We start from the raw sequence: 22,308 nt of genomic DNA, 5'->3' as shown, positions 1-22,308 counted from the left end.
GGCCAAACCCAGATATAGTTTTGATTGACAGGCAATCTTCAAACACATTAGAGATCTACAGAATATTGTATTTAAGATGTTTTAACCCAGCTGTATCCCTTTCTGTCCCCACCTCTCTAGTGCTGGGATTAAATGTGTGTGACTCCCAAGTACTTAGATTAAAGGTGTTGAGCCACCACTGCCTGGCTCTGTTTCTCTTTTAGACTGGATCAATCTCATGTAGCTCAGGGTGGCCTTTAACTCACAGAGATCTGTCTGCCTCTGCCTTCCAAGGGCAGGGATTGAAGGTGTGTGCAACCACTGCCCTGCTTCTGTGGCTAACTAATGGCTATCTTCCTACTCTGATCTTCCGACAAGTTTTCTTTGTTAGATCACAAACAAAATATCAGCACAAATCCCCAAGATCTGTGTTCCTGTGTCTTGAATAATGTTAGTACTAAAGAAAGTAGTTGACAGTGACCCAGACCCACCATGACTATCTGGGCAACAAATAAGAATAGTAGATAAAATTGCATTAGGTTCAGATCATGCTTTTACAAGACAAGCAGTTTTAAATAGATAATAGCATCTCAAGGTATTTCATATGCGAGACGTGGTCAATAGAAGTGATGATAAGAGTAGTAATGAACACTTTATTCTCAGCATCTTACAGGGTGCCTGGTCCTTCACTGATGGGTACTTAATATAAATCAAAATGAATTGATGATGATACTCCATAATTTGACCATTGACCATGCCAGGGGTGGTGTAGATGAAACCAGGGGATGGTGTAGGGGAAAACTAGTCCAGACTTGAGATAAGCCATGATTTGGCACACCTTCTTTCTTACTTTGCTCAGTTTTTAAGGGAGGTAGGCTTTGCCTCATTGGTTTCCTCTGTTCATCCAGTTCGTTAGCCTCCTCATTAGTGATGGCTTCATTGCCTCCCCACATTCTAGCTCCTGAATGGCAGTTCTTTGTGTTCATGCTGTACTTAGACCTGCCTGTGGTTGATGGATGTCTGTGGAATGCAGTATTACCAGCAGTTCCTGATCCACCAAGTGGCATCCATTTCTGTCACACTGGTACCCACAGAAAGAAGACAGTAATTTCAATTACAAAGAACAAAGACAACCAGGTTGTCACCCTGACATTATATTCTCCCTCTCTCTCTCTCTGTTTCTGTCTCTGTCTCTCAAACACACACATACACACACACACACACGCACACACACACACACACACACACATTCACACAGGCCAATAACCTCCTATAAACTTATGTGCGTAATATTAACATGCTATCATTGCCCAAATATATGATTTCCCTATGTTGTTGGAGGCCACTAGTTTGTTTCCCAACCACCCTGACTCAAAATAATCACACAGAAACTATATATTATTTGTAATACTGTTTGGCCAATAACTAGCATATTTCTAACAGGCGCTTATATCTTAGATTAACCCATTCCTATTATTTTATATTTTACCATGAGGCTCGTGGCCTACTGGCAAGGTTCCAATTTGTGGCTTGCGTCTTTTTCCTCTGGTGGCTAGTTGGCGTCTCTGACTCCGCCTTCTCTCTCTCTCTCTCTCTCTCTCTCTCTCTCTCTATATATATATATATATATATATATATATATATATATATATATGACAACTATATATAAATATAACAATGGCTATGTTCTGTTAAGCCATTGGCCTAAAGCAGCTTTTCTATTAACCAATAAAAGCAGTGCATATGCAGATGGACTTTTCACACCACCCTAAGTTCATGTTCTACTAGAATATTGATCCATCTATCAGCCAAACTAGAGGTACATAAATAAATATAATAAAAATAAGACACAAAGCAAATATATCATGTAAGAGGAAGGGTCTAGTGAGATTCAGCTTCCACCAGTCTGCCTAACTCCTCATCCGGTGTGGTCTTCATCCATCTCCTTTTTCCTGGTTGCACTAAAATAGAGCTCACCCCTGGAGCACTTGTCAAACTACAAAAATGCATTGGGGGGTCAGTGGCCCCCAATCCTAGATTGTCTGATCTGGTAGGTCTGGAATGAGGCCAAGAAGAATTTGAGAATTTTCCTGTCTGACAGGTTTCCAGGTGATGCTGCTGGCTCAGGGACCATGATTGTACAGCCACTGCTCCAGACCAGATTTCTTTGGGGCCCTTTCTTCGTAGACATTTCACAAGTCATGCAACCGTGTACGGAGATATCAGGTTTGAGTCTTAGATAAGTCTGTTCTAGCTGTGTCTGCGGCTGTGCCATTTAATCTCACTAAGATCGTGCTGTCTCTTCTTCAAAACATGACGAAGTTCTCCTTCTTTGGATATTTGACCAAGGTCGATTATGTAAGACCCAGCTCTGTGACCAGGACATGGCAAAACTCCGTGACTATTAGCTGCCATAAATTCACAAGTATCTGAAATTCACATTTCAGATTTTAATTATACATATTTACTGATTCATTCTCTCTGTGTGTGCCTGTCTCTCCATGTGTGTGTGTGTGTGTGTGTGTGTGTGTGTGTGTGTGTGTGTACAAGCCACAGGATGTGTATAGAGCACAGAAAACAAATTGCAGGAACCGGTTCTCTCCTACCATGGTGACTTCCAAGGATCAAACTCAAGTTGTCAGATCTGTCAGCAAGCGCTGTTACCTGCTGAGTTGTCTTACAGACTCAGATGTTTAGCTTGGGTGTCATTGGATTTTATTTTATTTCTTCCTTTCCATTGTTCTCACTCCTGCTCCCTTGGACACTTTGCACTTACATGGAATCACGTTTGCAATCTTGTTTCCAGGCCCTTGCACAGTTCACTTGCTGTATTCTAGCCTCGGCTGAACGTTTCAACCTAGACCAACTTTGCATCTGGACAGTAAGCACCACCCGCCACTACTGCCTACACTCTGAAGCATTTTCAGCTTTAAACTGATTGGATTCATGAATTAATGAAATAGTTCTAGAGTTTTCCAGCCTTTTCTTCCTTCTGCATCAGTCTTAAGTTTTGTCTTAGAACAACTTTTTGTTGCCATTTCCCCAATGTTTGTTCGTAACCAATTCATTCTACCACCCTGTCTGTATTATAGATCCTTCGACTTTCTGACATGTCTACCACCCTGTCTGTATTATAGATCCTTCAACTTTCTAACATGTCTACCACCCTGTCTGTATTATAGATCCTTCAACTTTCTGACACGTCTATACTTCATGCCTTTTCGGTAATCTTTCTTGTCAAGGATTTTCCATTTATTAAGTCTTTTTAAAAGTCTACCTCCTGTAAGGCTTTTGTTTTTAATTATGTTCATAGTTTCATTTCTCTCTTCTGTATATTCTTCCTGTTCCCTCCCCCAGTTCTTGTTAGATACCTGGAATTTTCACTCAGTGATGATTTCCCATCTCTTTTAGAACCATCTGTAACCCTTTGTGCCTTGAATGGGGCTTATCTCTCTCCTGTGCCTCTCCCTCCCATTTCTTTGGCTCTCTGCCCAGCAACATAAACCCGTGTGTGTTCCAAAGGGCCTTGGGTGAGGCCAGGTGCCAGGGCACTTGCTGATCTAGAACCACCCAGCTCATACCTTCTTATGGCTGTGGTATAAGATTCAACCTCAGATCTGCACAGAACAGGGCTGTGGTCATGAACCGAGAGACACCTCTTTTGTTTCCACCTTCCTGTATTTAAAACCAAGATAGGGGAAGTTTTCTTACCTCCTTAGATAGTAGTAAAATGTTTCTAGCTCATTGTTTCTCAGAAGCAGTGATTCTTCAGGGTCTCTGAGTTGGTGTGACTCTTCCATTCTTGCCTCTTCTGCTACTGTGTTGTGATTTAATTCTATTCTGGGACATGACACCAGATTGAGTATCAACTATCATCCAGACTTGTTGCTTATTTTTTTATTGCTTTGATTCTTACTAGTTTGACTATTATTGTTATTACATATAGAGTTATTATATATTGACTAATATTGACTATTCTTATTGTTATGAAAAATATAACAAAACCAAATACTCATTCTATATGAACTCTGCAGTGAAAATCTAAGGAGCAATTAAAATAATGTTCAGTTGGCCATCTTCCCGGAAACTCAAGTGACTCAAGTCAGCTCTGCAGTGCATCCGTGTCTTTAACCTTCTCATGGACGGAGCCTGAAATGGTTATTTATGCATCTACCAGATTTCTCACCTCTCAGTTACAGGTAAATAATTCAACAACAGGGTTTCTGCCTTGTTTGTTCTCTAGTCCGTTTCCAAAATCTGGAGGAGGAATGGGAATAAATAAGACCCAATCAAACTTGGTTGATTGATTGACTAACATATTATAGAGCAGTTATACCATTTATTATATTCAGAGAGTGTATTTATGGGCATTGATAGGAAGATGATCTGAGACATTGAGGTAAAAATCATATTATAATCATATTATATAATAACATGTGTGCTGAGTGTGATGGTACACATCTAGTTCCAGTGTGAGATAGGAGGGTCATGAGATCAATGTAACCTGAATTACAACAAAAACATGAAAAATGGGGCTGCCAAAGTGATGTAATCAGTAAAGTTCTTGACCTGGATTGAACACACTAACTTTTTTAAAAAGCTAGGCATGGGTGATATATGCTTGTGATTTCAGCACTGCTATAGGACATGCAGATTTGGGAGGCTCACTGGACAGCAGTCTAGACTACTTGGTGCGTGTCAAGTGGCTGAGATACCCTGCCCCAAAAGACAAGTGGATAGTTCCTGAAGAGGGATACCAGAAGCTGTCCTCTAGCTTTTGCAGAAAGTTGTGCTCAGGTTTGTGTGCACACAAATGGGCACACATGTGCAAGTATTCTGGCACATGTGCAGAGGAAGTTTAAAAAGCAACAAATGTAAAGAACATAAAATTCCAAAACAAAACATCACGTGTAATGTGATTTCCATCACAAAACATATGCACACACATGTGGTTTCATGTATGTGTCTGTTTAAAGGTGTTTGGAGGGATACACCATAAGAGTCAATTGTGTTGCCACCAGTTAGTGAGTTTCTTTCATAATTTCCCCTTTACCCTAATTCTTTATACTTAACCCATATCACTATGTTTTCAGAATGGGATGAAAAAAATTGCCTTTCTGGGGTCTGGGACTTTTGCTGCTTATATTTGAGACATACATAACAAACAAAGCTCGTTTTTTTCTTTCTTCCTAGGGATTCAGCCTCAAATAGTGGGCATTTGTTTGTATTTTCTTGGAAGTCCAAATAAGTTATCTTCAGCTTCTTCTTGGGGTCCCTTCTATTTGGAATCAAGTGATTTTTGACAGCACTCGGCTCCTCCTATCACCCTCATCAGGTTTCCCTGTGATCTCCTGCAGCTCAGCTCACATCCTCGCCATGTTGGATACTTTGATCCAGCATAATTTGTGACTGCTGCTTTGTGAAAGGAAAAATACCAAAACACAATACACGCAGGCCTTGGGCGAGCCCATGGCTATTCCATCAACTGCTTTTCTCCTGCCTTTATGGTGTTTGTCAGCATAAACGCTGCCTCTAATCATTGTGTGCTGCATATCACCTTACCTCTAAAGATTGGTAATTAATATTTTCGCTTCTTAGTTGCTTCCCACCAATATCAGTGAAAAAGAAAAGAAAATATCTTAGGACACAGAGACAAGAATCAGCTACTGTCCTTGGATCCAAGAGTTGCTAAAGTCTGTTGTAATGTTGTGAACTAAGAGGACAGAAATAGAGGGAGCACTAACATGTCCCCTGGTCATTTTTCATCCCCGCCACCACGCTTGCCACCTCAGCTGCAGCTGCACCCCGAGGTTCCCCCATACATCAGGCCATGTTTTATACTTGTGTGGGCACCGTATCCTCTACCTCAATTTCCTTTGTCTCCTATTCCAGGCATATTTCTACTTTATAGCTGGGATCAGCACCAACTTCCTCCTCAGACCCCCACCTCTTGCTGGGCTGTTTTGGGGGGCATAGATTCACTCATTCCACAGACATTTCTGTGCACCTGATGTCCAACTGCATCTTGAATTCCTTGTCTCGAATAATGATATCATCATTCATCTTTAGGTTGCCATTGTTTGGGAACCGACACTTTGCTGTGCTCAGCAAATGCTTGATAAATGACTGACTGGGCAGGTAAATGGATGGAGGGAGAGGGAAAACAAGAGGACAGGGACATTTGAGTGGCTTCGGAGAGCAAGTGACATTTAAAGTAATTCTTGAGAGAATCTGGGCTGTTGGTTGATTTAACGGGTAGGTAAGAGAAAGGAACTCCAGTCGGATACTAAATACACACACACACACACACACACACACACACACACACACACACACACACACACAAATAAAAATAAAGACAAGTGGAAATGCATATTGGGCTTAAGGAATAACTTGCCTAGTGAAAAGGAAGAGGAATAAGAAATGATACATTGGAGGAAATCAAGATAGGCAATTGTGGTCCCATAAGCAATGGTCTGAGTCTTTTTATGGTATAAGACTGTATAGCAATGCCTAGGCATATATGCATACACATTCACACATGCATTCACATATGCTCATACACACACACACACACACACACACACACACACACGGTATTATTTTGGTACCTGCCCTCGGTAAGCTAACCCTAACTGTTGACTCCCATCTTGCTGGCATTACAGAATTGAAGTTCACCAATGTAACAATTCAAGTTTGTAGTCCATAGTCTTTCAGGAAGAGATCTAGGGACTTATTTGCCTTCCATTTTACAGCTCCTTCAATCTATAAGAGCTCGGAGTTCTTCACATCTACCCAGTCAAAGAGAAAAAGAGATCAGTTAGGCACTATTGAGCCCATCCTGACCCCCGCCACATGTCTGCCCAAGCTCTGTTGAGGATGATTCATGGTCAGCTTCTAGAGAGGCAGGAACAGGTAACCTTAGATTGATGTCCAACACAAAAGGAAACGGGTGTTGTGAATGCCTGCCAACACTGCTTCATTTCTCAAAAGCAAAATCTGGTCATGCTAAGTTCTGTTCTTTTTGTCTCAGATGGACATCATTACAGAAAACCACAGCAAATCAAACGGGGAACCTGGGCTCAAAGGCTATACATATATACACACAATACAGCGCCCATACCCAAGGCTCAGGGATCATTCTGAAAAAGGAGGCAGAAAGAGTATAAAAGCCAGCAGAACAGGGAGCTTACTGTGAGATTGGCTCCTAGGGATGTCAGAAGTTATGCCCATAAAAACTCACCAACATGTTTGCCTAAACACGGGCTGAACAAAGACAACACTATAAATGCTTTTGTACATAGGGTAGGTGTGGGAGAAGCTCAAGAGACATCAACCCTACAGAAAGAACTATAGGTGTCTAAGGAATGCTGAGAGCAAAAGAAATAGTCTTCCCTGGGGGAGAACACCAATTAATTATCAAATATTGCATGATCAGCCCTGACAGTAAATGTGTGTGTGTATGCATATGTGTGTGTATGTGTTTAACATTCTGCAGACTAGAAGGTTATGTACTTATGTATATTGTATATGTTTGCATGCACACACATGCATGTGCATATGTGCACATATCTGTACGTAATGACAATTAATAAAAAAGAGGGCATGAATTTTAAAGAGAACAAGAAAAGATCTCTGAATAGGTCTGGAGGGCGGAAGGGGGAGGGAGAAGTGACATAATTATAATCCCAAAATAAATCAAAGAAATAATTTTGCTTTTAAAGAAAGTAAAATGAGTCTGAGATTGTGGTCAGTCATTCCAACAAATGAATGACATTGCTTTTCCATCCTCACGCCTGTTTAACACAGATATCCTTGTGTGTTTAACACACCAATACTTTGAAACTGTCACCCCCACACTTTACCTATATGACTTCATGGTTCTGTTAATACCAACAATAAGCTGTGTGTATGAACTGAAGCACTGACAATCACCACCAATGCCAATAATTCTCAATTATAATGGGGTTCTTTCTAAAGAACTTTCTAGACAGGCAGACGCGAATGGTTATATCAGTTGCTTATCAAATAGCATAGATGGGTGCATCTACTGGGTTATTTTAAAAATACCCATCAATTTAGGGGTGTGAAAGATGGCTCTGCATTCACAGGTAGGAGCACATGTTGCTCCCGCGGGGGACCCAGGTCCAGTGGTTCCCAGCACCCATGCCAAGCAGCTCACAAGCACCTGTAACTCCAGCTCCAGTGGGACATCATGTCCCTGGATTTCATGGGTACCTGAACTCACAGACACAGACATACATAATTTTTAAAATAGTAAAAATAAATCTTCAAAAACAAATATTTAAGTAACTCATAAAAAGGACCATTGATTTCATTAGCAGTCAAAGGATCAGTATAAGTAAATTACTTAGTTAAATTAAACAAGCCCTGTGGACACATAACCTGAAAGAAAGAAATAAAAGGAGGAAAAAAAAATTACTTTGTTTTATCATTTCAGAGGGCCCTGTCCATGGTTGTTTGGCCCTGAGCACTTGGCAGGAGACCATGGTGATAGAGTGGATGGGGGAGCTTAGAAGCAAAGTTGGCTATGAGTTCCTTTCTCCTTTTCACTCTTTTAGTCTTTCCAAGGAACCAAGAGCATCAGTGGGGTCGTCCTCATTCAAGGCGGATCTTCCTTCACGGTCAGCTCTCTCTGGAAATGTCCTTGCACACTCAGCATAGGTGTTCTTTACTTATCTAGGCTTCTCTCAAACCAACCAAGTTGACAATCACAAAGAAGACATTGGAAACAATACAAGTGAGATGGTAATGCTATTCCCTGTACTGGCAGTTTCTCAGTTAAAATCTGTCTTCACTACACTGTCATTTTGATCATCCGTGTTTCTGGTACCTAGCCACCCCTGTAGCTACCTCTCATCAAAGTGTAGAAAACCTCATTCACGTTCACTTCACATGCCACCTTCCTCTCAGTCATACTGTGCTGCGAACTACCTTTACATCTGCTATAATCTCATCTTCCAGAGTCACCATAAAAGAATAACAAGTAGAAAAGGCAAAAGAGCAATGACATGGCAACAACAAAGAAAATAATTTTTATCATTAGTATCTGCTGCAGAGGCTGAAGTGCACCTTTGAGCACACTGTGACTACAAAATCTTACTGGGCAGCGACTGCATTATTCTTACCTTTTCCGTGTGTCTGAGTGTGACTGGTGACAAGAGCCCAGGAACATGGCCAGAAGAAAAGGAGCAAGCAGAAATGGAAATGTTGAAAGGCAACTGAGGGTCTAGCATACTGAAGATGACATTGAAACCGAAACTTTTGCAAAGTAAACCTGAGAAAACTGTCCACTTCTCAAAGTTACTATATTCTATCTTAAAATAAGAATTTTCTAGATTATATATAAGTTAACTCTACTTTCAACAAAATAAGGAAATTCACAATAGTTACATGTGGTTGTATATAAATGGAGAGAAACATTTAAATAATAAATAATGAAATATGCATTGTATTATGTTGTGCTTTCAAAATATCTCTTATAATGAATATTTGTTTTATTGTCATAGTTTTTAAAAAAAGTATCATTAAAAATATGTAGGAAACAAAGAGAAAGGTTTATTTTACTTCAGTTCTTTTAGAGCATGGCTCTGACTTTTTTTTTTACAAGTCTGAAGAATAAGCAGCGCTGATGGAACCCAGGCCAGGATGTTCCACGGCCACCAGCTCGTCACTCTTTGGATCAACAATCTTGGTATTTCTTTGGAAATCTCCCTCCCATAAGGAGTCCACATGTACTGGGAATAAGACGGACATGCAAGAGTGAACGTGTAGGACTCAGATTAGTTGGCATTTAAATAATGGAACACCATTTTTCTGTGAGAATTCTAAACTCTAAAGGGAATTTCATGGCTCTCTAGGGAATGCCTGTGTATGGAGCTGTACATCCCTTGTGAATCTAAAGTAACAGGACTTGGTAAGAACACATCGTTCACTTGTATTTAGGCCATTGCTTTACTCAGTGACTAGGTACTATGTGGAATTACTATGGTATAGACTCGAAGAAGGCTTTCTATAAAAAAATAGAACATTAATTTATTTAGGGGCAGGGTACCTGCTTCCCATGGTATATTTGTTGAGAAAAGAGAACATCTGAAGGAACTGGTCTCTACCTTGTGAGCCATTTCACCTGTTCAAGACCTTTTTGTTGCCACAAATAGCCCAGAATTGAGATTTATTTATTTGGAGATAAACTCACAGTAAGGGTAGTGATCTACAGTCCTCTACCCTCACTGGGAGGACCAAGTCCAGCAGCAAAGAGAACCGCACACACACTTTTCATCTGCATTTATAGTGCATGAGACCATGCCCAGAGTGGGCCAGTATCTTAAAGGATATTGGTTGAAGAAGTTTCCACAACACCTTCCCCTTTTGTCTAAATAAAAGAGTTCTAAGCCGAATTCAAAATTATATACAATAAGAACAAATATCAAGTATTGTCCTTGTCCAGGAAAAAGAAAGAAGCAAAAACACAAATAGAATTACAACCAGCATGAACAGCATGAATGTGCAGTTTTCCTTTACAAATGGCTCCTTGAAGAGAATGCTTCCTGACTCAGCATTAGCAGCAAAAACTACATGGTTTCTTTAAGAGAAGGCTTCCTGGTTTGTGCTGGTAGTACAAATGGCTCTGGCTCTTTCATGCCCTGCACTTAAATGGAGTTTGTGAGCCGTGTGCTACCAGTTGCTTAATAGCAACATAGACCCATTGCAGTCCTGGAGCTGGGGTGGTGAGAATGGCTTGCTGAGGGGATGAACATATCTCTGCCATGTTGGACTAGGTGGAGCCAACAGGCAGGACCATGAAGTTGGTCCTAGTCATGCCCCCTTAGCATTTTTATAAAAGTGCTTCTAATCAGAAAATGATTACAGATATGTAATAAAGACAGATTCAAATATAAAAGACCTCTGAATGGGTCATAGTGTTGGATAAATGTATGTGGGCTTGGAAAAAAGGAAAAAAAGAGTATAGAGAAGAGTACAGACAGTCATAGATTGAAGAAGTGAAAAAATAACACTGTTAAAAAAGTAAGAGACATAAAGATAGAAAATATAGAGAGAGTCTGGATTATGTATATAATTGTGTTTCTTTGAATTTTTTGACTACAGAGAGACATTTGATTCTGGGGGCTGCTCAGTTAAACAAACATATATTTTAAATGTATTTTGGCTTCATAATTTGAGTCCAAAGACACATTATTTTGGAAAAGTAGTTCTGCTTTTGTTTTCACTAGAGGATGGGAACCTGTGAATTCCTTCTAGGCTAACATGGTTTGATGGAACAAGAGCCCCTGAAAGGTCTCCATGAATCCTGAAAATATTCATCCAATAAACAACAGGAAGCAGTTTAGAGAAAACTAAGCCCAAATTCCCAAAATGATTATTTGTAAATGTTTATTTTCATTTTAAAATGGTTGACTATAAGTGGGATTAATGGCCAGTCAATTTTTCAAAAAAAAATGGGGGATCTGATATAGAAATGAATACTTTGCATTGGTATGAATCTTGTTCTACTGGTAAAAATTTAAGTTCGATTTTGTTGCACTATGTATATGTATTTCTGCTCTTCTTTACAGTATTATGCATTTATGTAATCATTTAAAAATGTAATATATAATTAAGAAATACAGATTAATAGACATCTACAATAATGAAACTTTTAGTCATGTTAGGTTTTCTAGATAATGCAGAGATATATTTCAGTTAGATAGATAATCTTAAACACTTCAAAGACCTACAGAATATGTCATTTAAAAGGTTTTTTTAGAACTTAGATTTTTCTCAACAGTGACACATGTCTGCTTCTAGTAGCACCAATTACTTCAGAGAGGTTGATGGGTATTGAAGAAATTCGTTATGGAATTTGCCTTCAATGTGACAAGGATAGCCATTTGGGCAAGAAACTGCTCTTGCTTGTACTGTTGATGGCATACTATATGAACTGGCCATGCAGGACTCACAGAAAAGTGACCTTAACTTTCCAAAAGATGGGATGGTCCTTCAGGGTTCCTGCTTAACAGAAGAAACTGCCAAACATTCTGCAGGACACAGAAGAAAGCAACTGATGAACTCTGCCATTCCAAGGCAGAACAGATCTTCAAATTTCCAGCTTTGCAGAAAAGTCTGTTGGATACTATGGGCCTGTAGGCTAAAGATGGATGTCCCAATGTTACAGAAGAACATTGGGTGACTATCCAAGCAGCAAAATTTCTCTGTAAATTCTAAAGTTTGGAAGTTGATTACAATGCATTTTCTGTTTTCTTAGGTAATATATCCTTCTGGAGTTTTTGTTGGAGTTGAAGAATATATAGTTGTAGTTATAGTTTTCCTTAGTTATGATAAAAGATTAATTATATATGAAACTTCTGAGATACAAATAGATTAAATATTGTACCTATAATTCTTACTTGATAACTGTTTTGTATATGTAATTTTTACTATGTTAAAGTTAAAATCTTCCTTTTTAATTAGACAGAAAAGGGGAAATGATGTGGAATGTCCTTCTGTATACGTGTTGCCTTTATTGGTTGATGAATAAAGCTGTTTCAGTCGATGGATTAGCAGAGAGCAAGTGGGAAATGTGAACAGAGATGATGAGAGAGTAGGTAGAGTCAGGGAGATGCCATGATAAAGAATTAAGATGCCAAAGGAGAAGTACACCAGAACCTTACCGGTAGACAAAAGCCTCATGGTGATACATAGATTAATAGAAATGGGTTAATTTAAGATGTAAGTGCCAGCTAGAAATATGCATGAACCATTAACTAAACAGTGTTGTAATTAATATAGTTTCTGTGTGATTATTTGGGTCTGGGTGGCCATGAAACATAAGAACAGTCTTTGCTTACAGTTTCATTAATCAAGAGTGTGGGGGGAAACGTGTATAACTGTAGGTTTATCCCCATTAAACTCGAGTAATCTCCAGGAATTCAAGAAGAAATGTCAAGGAGGCAGATAGATGTCTAGCTGAACTATCTTGTCCTGAGATGCAAGTTTCTGCTTTGTCAATAGAGAGGGAACTGAAGTGACAGTCTTTCAGACATGTGAGGAAAATATAGAATAGAGGAGGACTAATAGCCCACATAGAGTAAGTCCAACGCTCAGTAGCCTGGAAAAGACTAAGACACATCTAAGACATAGCATGAAAGCTGGAAGGGTGTGAGGTCCCAGAGGAGGGGAAGAAAGCATATTAGTGTAGGTGGCCAAGTTCAAAAGCCGCTGGAAGGCCAGAGAAGATAAAGGACCCAACTATTCATCGAGTCTCACAATAAATAGGTTATGGTGACTACAGCAGAAGAAGTGGAGGCTGCAGCTTATACTTGAGTGGGTTAGAGAGAACGTGGGAAGAAGGCAAACAGCAGCAAAAATACACAAGCCTCTTTGGTGCTTTGCCTGTGAAAAGCCATGAGAGGAGAAAGAGAGGAATATTGACAAGGACTTCAGTAAGAGAGGGGTTTTTAAGGATTTTTAGGGGGGAGTAATTTGTTTGTTTTGTGTTAGCTTTTGTTTTTCAAGTGAGAGATTCTAGATAGCTTCTAAAAAATGGCCTGACGTTTGTTAGAACATTGAGCATACCCTCAGTAGAGTAGAGACACGAGGCTGTTCTTTTCACAGTGACTAACAACTCTGTAATGGCAGATTTTTTAAATTTATTTTGTATTTTTTTATTTTTGGGTTTTTCAAGACAGGGTTTCTCTGTAACTTTGAGGCCTGTCCTGGCACTAGCTCTTGTAGACCAGGATGGCCTTCAACTCACAGAGATCCACTTGCCTCTTCCTCCTGAGTGCTGGGATTAAAGGCGTGTGCCACCACCGCCTGGCTCCCAGATTTTAATATAGTGCTTTTTAGCCTGTAAAGATACCGGTAGTTTCAAACTGCAGTAAACAGTTACCAGCATGAAGCACGGTAATGGGCCTGGCAGAGAGTGAGCTGTATTGTGTTGACCGAGAAATCTCGCCCTATCAAAACATGTTGTTGCTGATGTTATGGTGTTGATTATACATAGAACATTTCAAGTGCTATTTGCTCTGGTTTTAACCACACCACTAATCAATGTGCTAAGGAAAACCATATGCTCTGAGAATGATAACTTTTGTCTTTGAAAGAATGTTACTTTATCCGATGTCAGACAAATTTAACGAGAAAAATTGGTTTCAGCTTTTTGAAGATAATAGGAACACATTCATAAATATGTTTCTGCAAAACAACATAGAAGGGTAGATGTAAGCAGAACTGAGAAAACAGAAAATCATAGACGATGCTTCCCCAAGCACAAAGCCAAAGCTACTCAGGGAAATTTGAGTTTAAAACATATAAAAACAATTAGATTATGAGTTCTTTGCTTATTTTAAGTGAATGAGAGGAAAGAGAGAGAGGGAGAAAGAGAGAGAGAGAGAGAGAGAGAGAAAGCTTGACTCAGAAGTAAAAGTCAGACACAAGGGTCTTTGGAATGGATGTGTCTATGAATGGGAATCAGAGAATCATCAGGTCTAACTGCAGTGTCGTAATTTCTGTATCAGTGTGTTTATCTCTAGCAAAGTCCACAGGAGCATTCCCCTTGGGTTGACCATTCCTAATTGCTGCTCACGAACACAGGCTGTGATGCGCTCAGCCCCACTGAAGTCAGAGCATGCAATAATCAATCCAGATTCAAAACCAACTCTCTGGCTTAATACCGAACAACTTCCCCATCACTTCCCTGGGTTCACTGGGCCAAAAAACTGACTCTCACCAGAGGAGAAGCTTTCCCCTCCGAGATAAGGAGATCCACTCACAAGCATGGGTTCTCTGCCCTGTCATTCTGCTTTTATTGCCAAGAGTAAAATAGTTTCGGGCCCTTTGCACCACAAAAGTAGTAATTGTGGGAATCATATCATCTGGCAAAATTTAAAAGATCCATCTAGTAAAAGCTTCCAGAGCTACAAGACACAGAAGGAATGCACGACACCGCTGCTTATTTGAGCAATCTGCGGGATTCGGAGTCGCCCGCCATTGGCTGGCATCGTTTTAAGGAAGATATGCGTCTCCATAATATTTTCTTCGTGCAATGCTTTTTCAGACAGAAAGTAAATCAACATATTTTGCCGAAGAGAGTAGTGATTATGATGAGATAATGAGGACAGAAACGTTAGTCAGTGTTGTGATACAGACCAGGGAAGGAAGGCTGTTCGTAGCCCTGCCCTGTGACAAGCCACAGTTGTGGGATGAGCAAGCATTACTGATGTGTGCTAGACAAAAGGCCTGTCTGGCCTTCCTTTTGTGACTGGCGGCGAACGAGGACGGACCGCCATGAAGGCCTCGGGCACACTCCGGGAGTACAAGGTGGTGGGGCGCTGCTTGCCCACCCCAAAGTGCCACACGCCCCCACTGTACCGAATGCGCATCTTCGCGCCCAACCATGTGGTGGCCAAGTCCCGCTTCTGGTACTTCGTGTCGCAGCTGAAGAAGATGAAGAAGTCATCCGGGGAGATCGTGTACTGTGGGCAGGTGTTCGAGAAGTCCCCCCTGCGCGTGAAGAACTTCGGCATCTGGCTGCGCTATGACTCCCGCAGTGGAACTCACAACATGTACCGCGAGTACCGCGACCTGACCACCGCTGGGGCTGTCACACAGTGCTACCGAGACATGGGTGCCCGGCACTGTGCCCGTGCACACTCCATCCAGATCATGAAGGTGGAAGAGATCGCGGCGGGCAAGCGTCGAAGGCCGGCTGTCAAACAGTTCCACGACTCCAAGATCAAGTTCCCGCTGCCCCACCGTGTTCTGCGGCGCCAGCACAAGCCTCGCTTCACTACCAAGAGGCCTAACACCTTTTTCTAGACCCAGAGACACACTGAATAAAACTCCAGAGTTCAAAAAAAAAAAAAAAAAGGCCTGTCTGGACTAAATTTCCATCACCATAAATGACTGCGTGACCTACAAAGGAGGGTTGGCAGTGCATCTCCTCTTTTGTGTGTGTTTTCTTATTTCGTTTCCTTTCTTCGTATAACACCCTCTTACTATCATCTGTTCATTGTATTTACAACAGACCCAGTCCCGAACTGTACCATGAGTTGCTACCCAGTACTAAGGAGACCCCCTAGGTGAACTTCTGTGGCAGCCCAAACCCGCATGCTCATTACCCAGCACCTGCAGAGCAGTTAGAGGAGTAAGACGCATTAGCGCAGCTGACTGTCTTCCCGGGGTGCACAAAGCCACAGGCAGGAAATGGGAAGCTCAAGCTTTCTGATTTGCTGCGGGAGGAAAAGGCTCATGGCAAGTCTATCATCTTTGGCAGGCAGCTCTCCTACCACCCTCTGTTGCTGAGGCCAAGCAGAGAAGGAGGGAGCCCAGAGTGAGAGGCTGCAGAATGAGACTGCTTCAGGGTTCATTTCCACTCACCTCCCAGAGGTCCCATGGCAATAAGAGCGGGAGCCACCATTTATGATTGTTTAATGTATACTGGCTCTCGGCTAAGTGCTTTCTACGCACTAGCTAACTTAATCTTTAAAACGCCCCTCCAGAGATGGGTATAATTAACTCCTTTTTGCACATTAGGATACCCAGACTTGGAAAACTTAAGTAACTTGCCTAAAGCATACATCTGGCAGACGCTGGAGTCCAGATTCAAATCTCAGCCTTATCTGATGTTGTTGCTGTATCCTTAGCATTACGGTGTTTCACTACTTCCTCTGGAAATGAAAAGCCTCTCAATCTTAAGCCCAACCTTCCACTGCATGCAGAATTCCCTTTGAAAACACGTTCGTAGATTGTACATGCTTATTTAACTCATTGTCACCCCAGTAATGGGTAGGTACTATGTAGCCGTGTGCTTATCTAGTTGATACCCACATAACTCATACAGATCCATTCTTTGAGTCATTTGCACTTATAAGTCATCAGAGATGTCGTGCAAAGTCCAAACATGTCTCTCAGTCAGTGGTCCATTACATTTACAAAGAGAAATTTGATTTTCTATGTTATAGCAAACAAATACATGATGAAATTAATTGCAACATTTTCATTTTTTAAAGGTTAAAACAGGAGGCAATAGAAAATAGCTGTTATCCATAACTGGATATCAACATGTAGAAGAATGAAAATAGACTCATATCTATCACCATGTACAAAACTCAAGTCCAGATGGATCAAAGACCTCAACATAAAGCCAGCCACACTGAACCTTATAGAAGAGAAAGTGGGAAGTACACTTGAACGCATTGGCACTGGGAACCACTTCCTAAATATAACCCCAGCAGCACAGACACTGAGAGAAACAGTTAATCAATGGGACCTCCTGAAACTGAAAACTTCTGTAAAGCAAAGGACACTGTCAACAAGACAAAACAACAGCCTACAGAATGGGAAAAGATCTTCACCAACCCCACATCAGACAGAGGTCTGATCTTCAAAATATATAAAGAACTCGAGAAATTGGTCATTAAAAGAACAAATAATTCAATTTAAAAAAAAAAGGATACAGACCTAAACAGAGAACCTTTAGCAGAGGAATCTAAAATGGCTGAAAGACCCTTAAGGAAATGCTCAACATCCTTAGTCATCAGAGAAATGCAAATCAAAACAACTCTGAGATTCCATCTTACACCTATAAGAATGGCCAAGATAAAAAAACACTGATGACAACTTATGCTGGAGAGGTTGTGGGGAAAAGGGAACACTTCTGCATTGCTGGTGGTGATGCAAGCTGGAACAACCCCTTTGGATGTCAGTGTGACAATTTCTCAGAAAATTAGGAAACAACCTTCCTCACGACCCAGAAATACCACTTTTGGGTATATACCCAAAGGATGCTCAATCGTGCCACGAGGACATGTACTCAACTATGTTCATAGCAGCATTGTTTGTCATAGCCAGAACCTGGAAACAACCTAAATGCCTCTCAACCAAAGAATGGATAAGATAAATGTGGTACATTTACACAATGGAGTACTACACGGCAAAAAAAAAAATTAATGACATCTTGAAATTTGCAGGCAAATAAATAGATCTAGAAAACATCATATTGAGTGAGGTAACCCAGACCCAGAAAGACAATCATCACATGTACTCACTCATAAGTGGTTTTTAGACATAAAGCAAAGAAAAACCAGCCTACAATTCACAATCCCAGAGAACCTAGACAACAATGAGGACGCTAAGAGAGACATACATGGATCTAATCTACCTGAGAAGTAGAAAAAGACAAGATCTCCTGAGTAAATTGGGAGCATGGGGACCATGGGAGAGGGTTGAAGGGAAGGAGAGAGGAAAGGAGGGGAGCAGAGAAAAATGCATAACTCAATAAAATCAATAAAAGGGAAAAAATAAAATTATCACAAAAATCAAATCTAAAAAACAAAAAGAAAAACAACAAATTCACTTTTACATGGAACAATACAAGAAACTATGAGTCCACCTCTAGCCTCTGCCTCACCTGCCACTGCTATCAGGATTCAAGTTTTCTTTGCTTCCCTGAGAGACTTCCAGGCCAAAGTGTAAGAAGGATTATTTGTTTGGACTAATGGTGTGGGAGAATTGTCTGTATTCTGTCAATCATATTTTAATAAAACACTGATTGGCCAGGCAGGCAGTATAGGCGGGAAAGCCAGACAGGAAGTAGGAGTGGAGCAAAGAGACTGGGAGTATTCTGGAAGCAGAAGCTACCTCTGCCATTCCTGCGCAGACCACCGAAGAGGCAGCATGTAACTTGTCCAGCTGAGAAAGGTATGGAGCCCTGTGGCTAATGTAGATAAGGATAATGGGGTAACATAAGTTATAAGAGTTAACAAGAAGCCTGACCTAATGGGCCAATCAGTTTATAACCTTATGGAGTCCTGTGTGTGATTTCTCTTTGGGATTTGCCGGTTGTGGGGTACCGGGCGGGACAGATACCCCAACAAGCTGGCCCTCATGTTACAGACTAAGGCAAAGGTAACCTTTGGTGCCTGTATTGGAAGGTTACATCACCATGATTACCGCTCCTCTGCCATCTGCCCAATCACAGGCAGGCTTTTAACCCCTCTGAGTCTGATGTTACTTGTCCATAAAATGGGGATGACATCATCAACTTCCCAGAAACATTGGGAAGATTAAATGAAATAATTAACAGTGCTCCAGCATGGTCTCGGCACATTATAATCAAAAAGACTTTCCCATCATTCCCTGAAATCAATACCATTAATTACTATGTCCCACAGGATCAACTCTCTTAGCCTCACAGTATGGCTTTGGCATCTCACAGCAGCCTCCTGAACCTCTGCTTGCCATGTGTTTGGGGCGGAGGGGGCTCACCCATGTAATGTTGAGTGCCAAGCCCTGTCTAACTCCTCCTCACCGTCATTCCCATCGGGAATGACGTTACCGGAATGTTGTATTTTCCCACTGGGGAAAACTAGTACACATCTGCGCCCTTCCCAAGGTCCGGTCTCCTCTCTGTCAAAGCGAGGCTAAGTGTATCGCAGGTGAGTGGATAGCAACCCAGAAAGGCGTATTGCCACCAGAGTCTGGGTTTCCCTGAGAGTCAGCTTCATCCCAGTGCCCAACACCATGCTTACTGGGGGCTGGTTAACAGCCCCATTCCTGATTTGGCATGGGAGACTCCATTAGTCCTTGATAGTAGAGTGGAAAGGGGACTATAAGGACTCATCCCTCCTCAGTGGGTCCTTCTGCTGGAAGTCGCATCCAGGTGCTGCGAGTTCTCCTTACCCTGACAAAAGCTGAAGAAGGAACGGCTCCAGCCGGGCCTGGACACTCCAGAGGCTAGGAGCGCATCTCTTCAGCCGTGGGGAAGGGCTGGTACGGGTGATCCTTACTGGGTTGTGGTTTTTTTGTTTTTTTTTTTTAATGCAGATTTCATTATGAAGGGAAGAAAGAGAAGTTTCCCCCCACCCCCACCCCAGCAGTCTTTTCACGTGACTCTCAGAAAGGTATTCGCTTTGTCTTGGCAACAGCCAGCTACACAGGTGGAGCCCTGGGGAGGGTTTCTCAGCCGCCACTCTTTTGATCCGGTGAAGAGAGCAGTAACACTTCAGACTGAACGTTTGGTTTCCGCCCATCACCGTCTGGCTCATGGGTCACAGAGTATTACTTCTTCTCTGTACTTTTTCCTGGAGTGGCAAAATCATCACCCTTCGGATTCAGTGTGCTGGGTAGCTGGGTAGGAACGGAAGGGCCCAGCCCAGGCAGTCGCTGCCCTCACAACTGTGGCATCCTCACGACGGCTGCATTTCCCCTTTCTGGATCCGTGATGGGGGACCTAAACAGGCTTCACCGATGCTGCTCTGCCTCTGCAGAGAGCTTCATACTCTTCCACGGGTCCATCAGAAGGTTAGAGGACCCCATGTCTCTCACCAGAACCACAGGTTAAACAGGCAGCTGGCATGGTGCAAACCCCAGACCTGGGGGGCTGTATAAAGGCCACTCTGTGACAAAGGTTGGGGTTTTCTACAGCTAGCCAGAACTCTTAGTTTTGAAGCTTCTTCTCTGCATCCATGCAACCCTGAGAGTCCTGAGGTCACAGCTGGCGTTGAGATCACAGCTGGAACTAATGTGTACCTTTAGAGACTCTCTTCTATAGATTTCTACTCTTGGCCCCTTGTCATCTCAGCCAGTGGGACAAATTCTTTTAATGCATCTAAACCATCTCACGAATCTTGAGAATCAAGTCAGAGGCTGCCTTTACCGAGGTCATGATGGTCCAGCCCATACTCCCTAATGACATCCCTGCTGTTTCCCCAATGAGATTTTTTTAGGACATGTTGTGAATGGTACTGAAGACATATGATAATTTGCTTTATCTTCTCTATAAAATGTCCGGAGAGGGAGCTATACCCAGAGTTTCAGTTCCGCTGTTTGGGCTTGGGCTTGAAACCTTGAGACCTTAGCGTGAGGAGGAACTCAGCTTCCATCTTTCCATTCCGCTCTTGACGCGAATCTTCCTTGCTGTGGAGACCACAGCAACCATTTCTTATTTACATAAGCCTCATAGAGCTGACTTTAGAAGAGATGAGAAACAAAGGGAGACCCTAAGATCAAGAAAGACTCCTATCATAAGTTACTACATCCTCACCAGATGGGAGAATAATTTACAAGTCTATTTTTTTTTCCAGATGAGTTGAAAGAACATCCCTGTAGTTTGAATGGAAAGAGAGAAAGAAAATATCCCTCTCAATGGTACTTCCTCTGCTTTTGGCTGGCAAGGAATGCCTCAGTGACAGGTTGTACCAAACACTGCACTTCAAAGGCCTCAAGTTGGCACTTGGCATCTCCTTGCCATAAGCTGCATCCAAAAAAGTGATTCAACTTCCCGCCTGTCAGTGATGTGTACAAATGGCCCACACCACCGACTGCACATGCACGCAACGTACGAGTCCCCACATTCCTGGTGCCTCATTCCAACGGAAGGATATTTTTTCCAGAGCTAACATGGAATGAATCAGGTTTCTCAACGGACGTGTGTGAAAATGCCAAATGGGAAATGGAAATCAGATGCTTTGAAAGGCCGAATGGGAAGCGCTTTGCCGAGGGGTGCTCTCTGCCCTGACAGCCGTGGCCCTGGAACCTGTAGAGTGAGGGGTCAAAGGGTGTGGCAGGAGGTAGACAACAGTGGACAGTTCTTGAAAGGGGTTATGAAACAAACACTAAGGTCTTCTGGAGGACCGATGGTATTGCAGACTTGGTCTGTATAGCATGAGACCCATTTCTCTGTATCACTGCTCAATGTTGACCTGGTGGGGTCCTGGAGACAGAAAGGAATTATTCTCACCAAAATGAATCCTTTGGTAGTATGACTGAGTCTAGGGGAAAGAACACATTTTTTTTCTATATAGCTCATTAATAAATACACATACACAGACTCACACCCACCCACCCAAAGATTTATTGGGAACACTCAGCAGTGGACGAGCAATATTTTATGTGATAGTTTTTTATTTTGATTAATCCCCGATGTGAATTCCTATGTTCTGAGTCAGTTTCTCACCAATATAATTAACATGTCCGTTGCCATTTGTGACAGACCAACACTGATTGCAATGTGAAGCAAGTTTGTCCACCCTCTCTAGAAATTGCTGTGTGTGAGATCAATGATTTACAGTCAGCTGTTTTACAAATATTCTGCTTAATGGGGATCTTAAGGGTCTTATATATGCTGCGACTTCCGAGTCTTCGTGTTAGCTCAAATTTAGGAACTATGTTATATCACGGCACCATCAAAACTCAAAACCCTGGCTGAAACGTGTTAGAAACATAATTATGGATGCGTTATAAACTATCCAGTCTTTATCCCTTTCGATAAACCTTGACTTGAATGTTGCATATTTAACCAGAAAA

General features: G+C 41.7%; 1 long non-coding RNA gene and 1 pseudogene across 1 annotated transcript in view; both read left to right on the top strand.

Moving 5' to 3' along the window:
* Positions 1 to 18,843, top strand: part of LOC125406031 (uncharacterized) — a 56,034-nt gene extending 37,191 nt beyond the window's left edge. The window contains exon 3 of the long non-coding RNA XR_014997199.2: positions 17,013 to 18,843. This is a non-coding gene — a long non-coding RNA (uncharacterized LOC125406031). The remainder of the gene's footprint in view (positions 1 to 17,012) is intronic.
* Positions 15,237 to 15,871, top strand: LOC148119667 (large ribosomal subunit protein eL20 pseudogene; annotated as a pseudogene).
* Positions 18,844 to 22,308: the final 3,465 nt, after the last annotated feature.

Source organism: Myodes glareolus, chromosome 15, assembly GCF_982192425.1.
Source record: "Myodes glareolus chromosome 15, mMyoGla1.1, whole genome shotgun sequence".
NCBI lineage: Eukaryota > Metazoa > Chordata > Mammalia > Rodentia > Cricetidae > Myodes > Myodes glareolus.
Note: the sequence above shows the minus strand (reverse complement) of the source record. Positions and strands in the feature narration are given on the sequence as shown.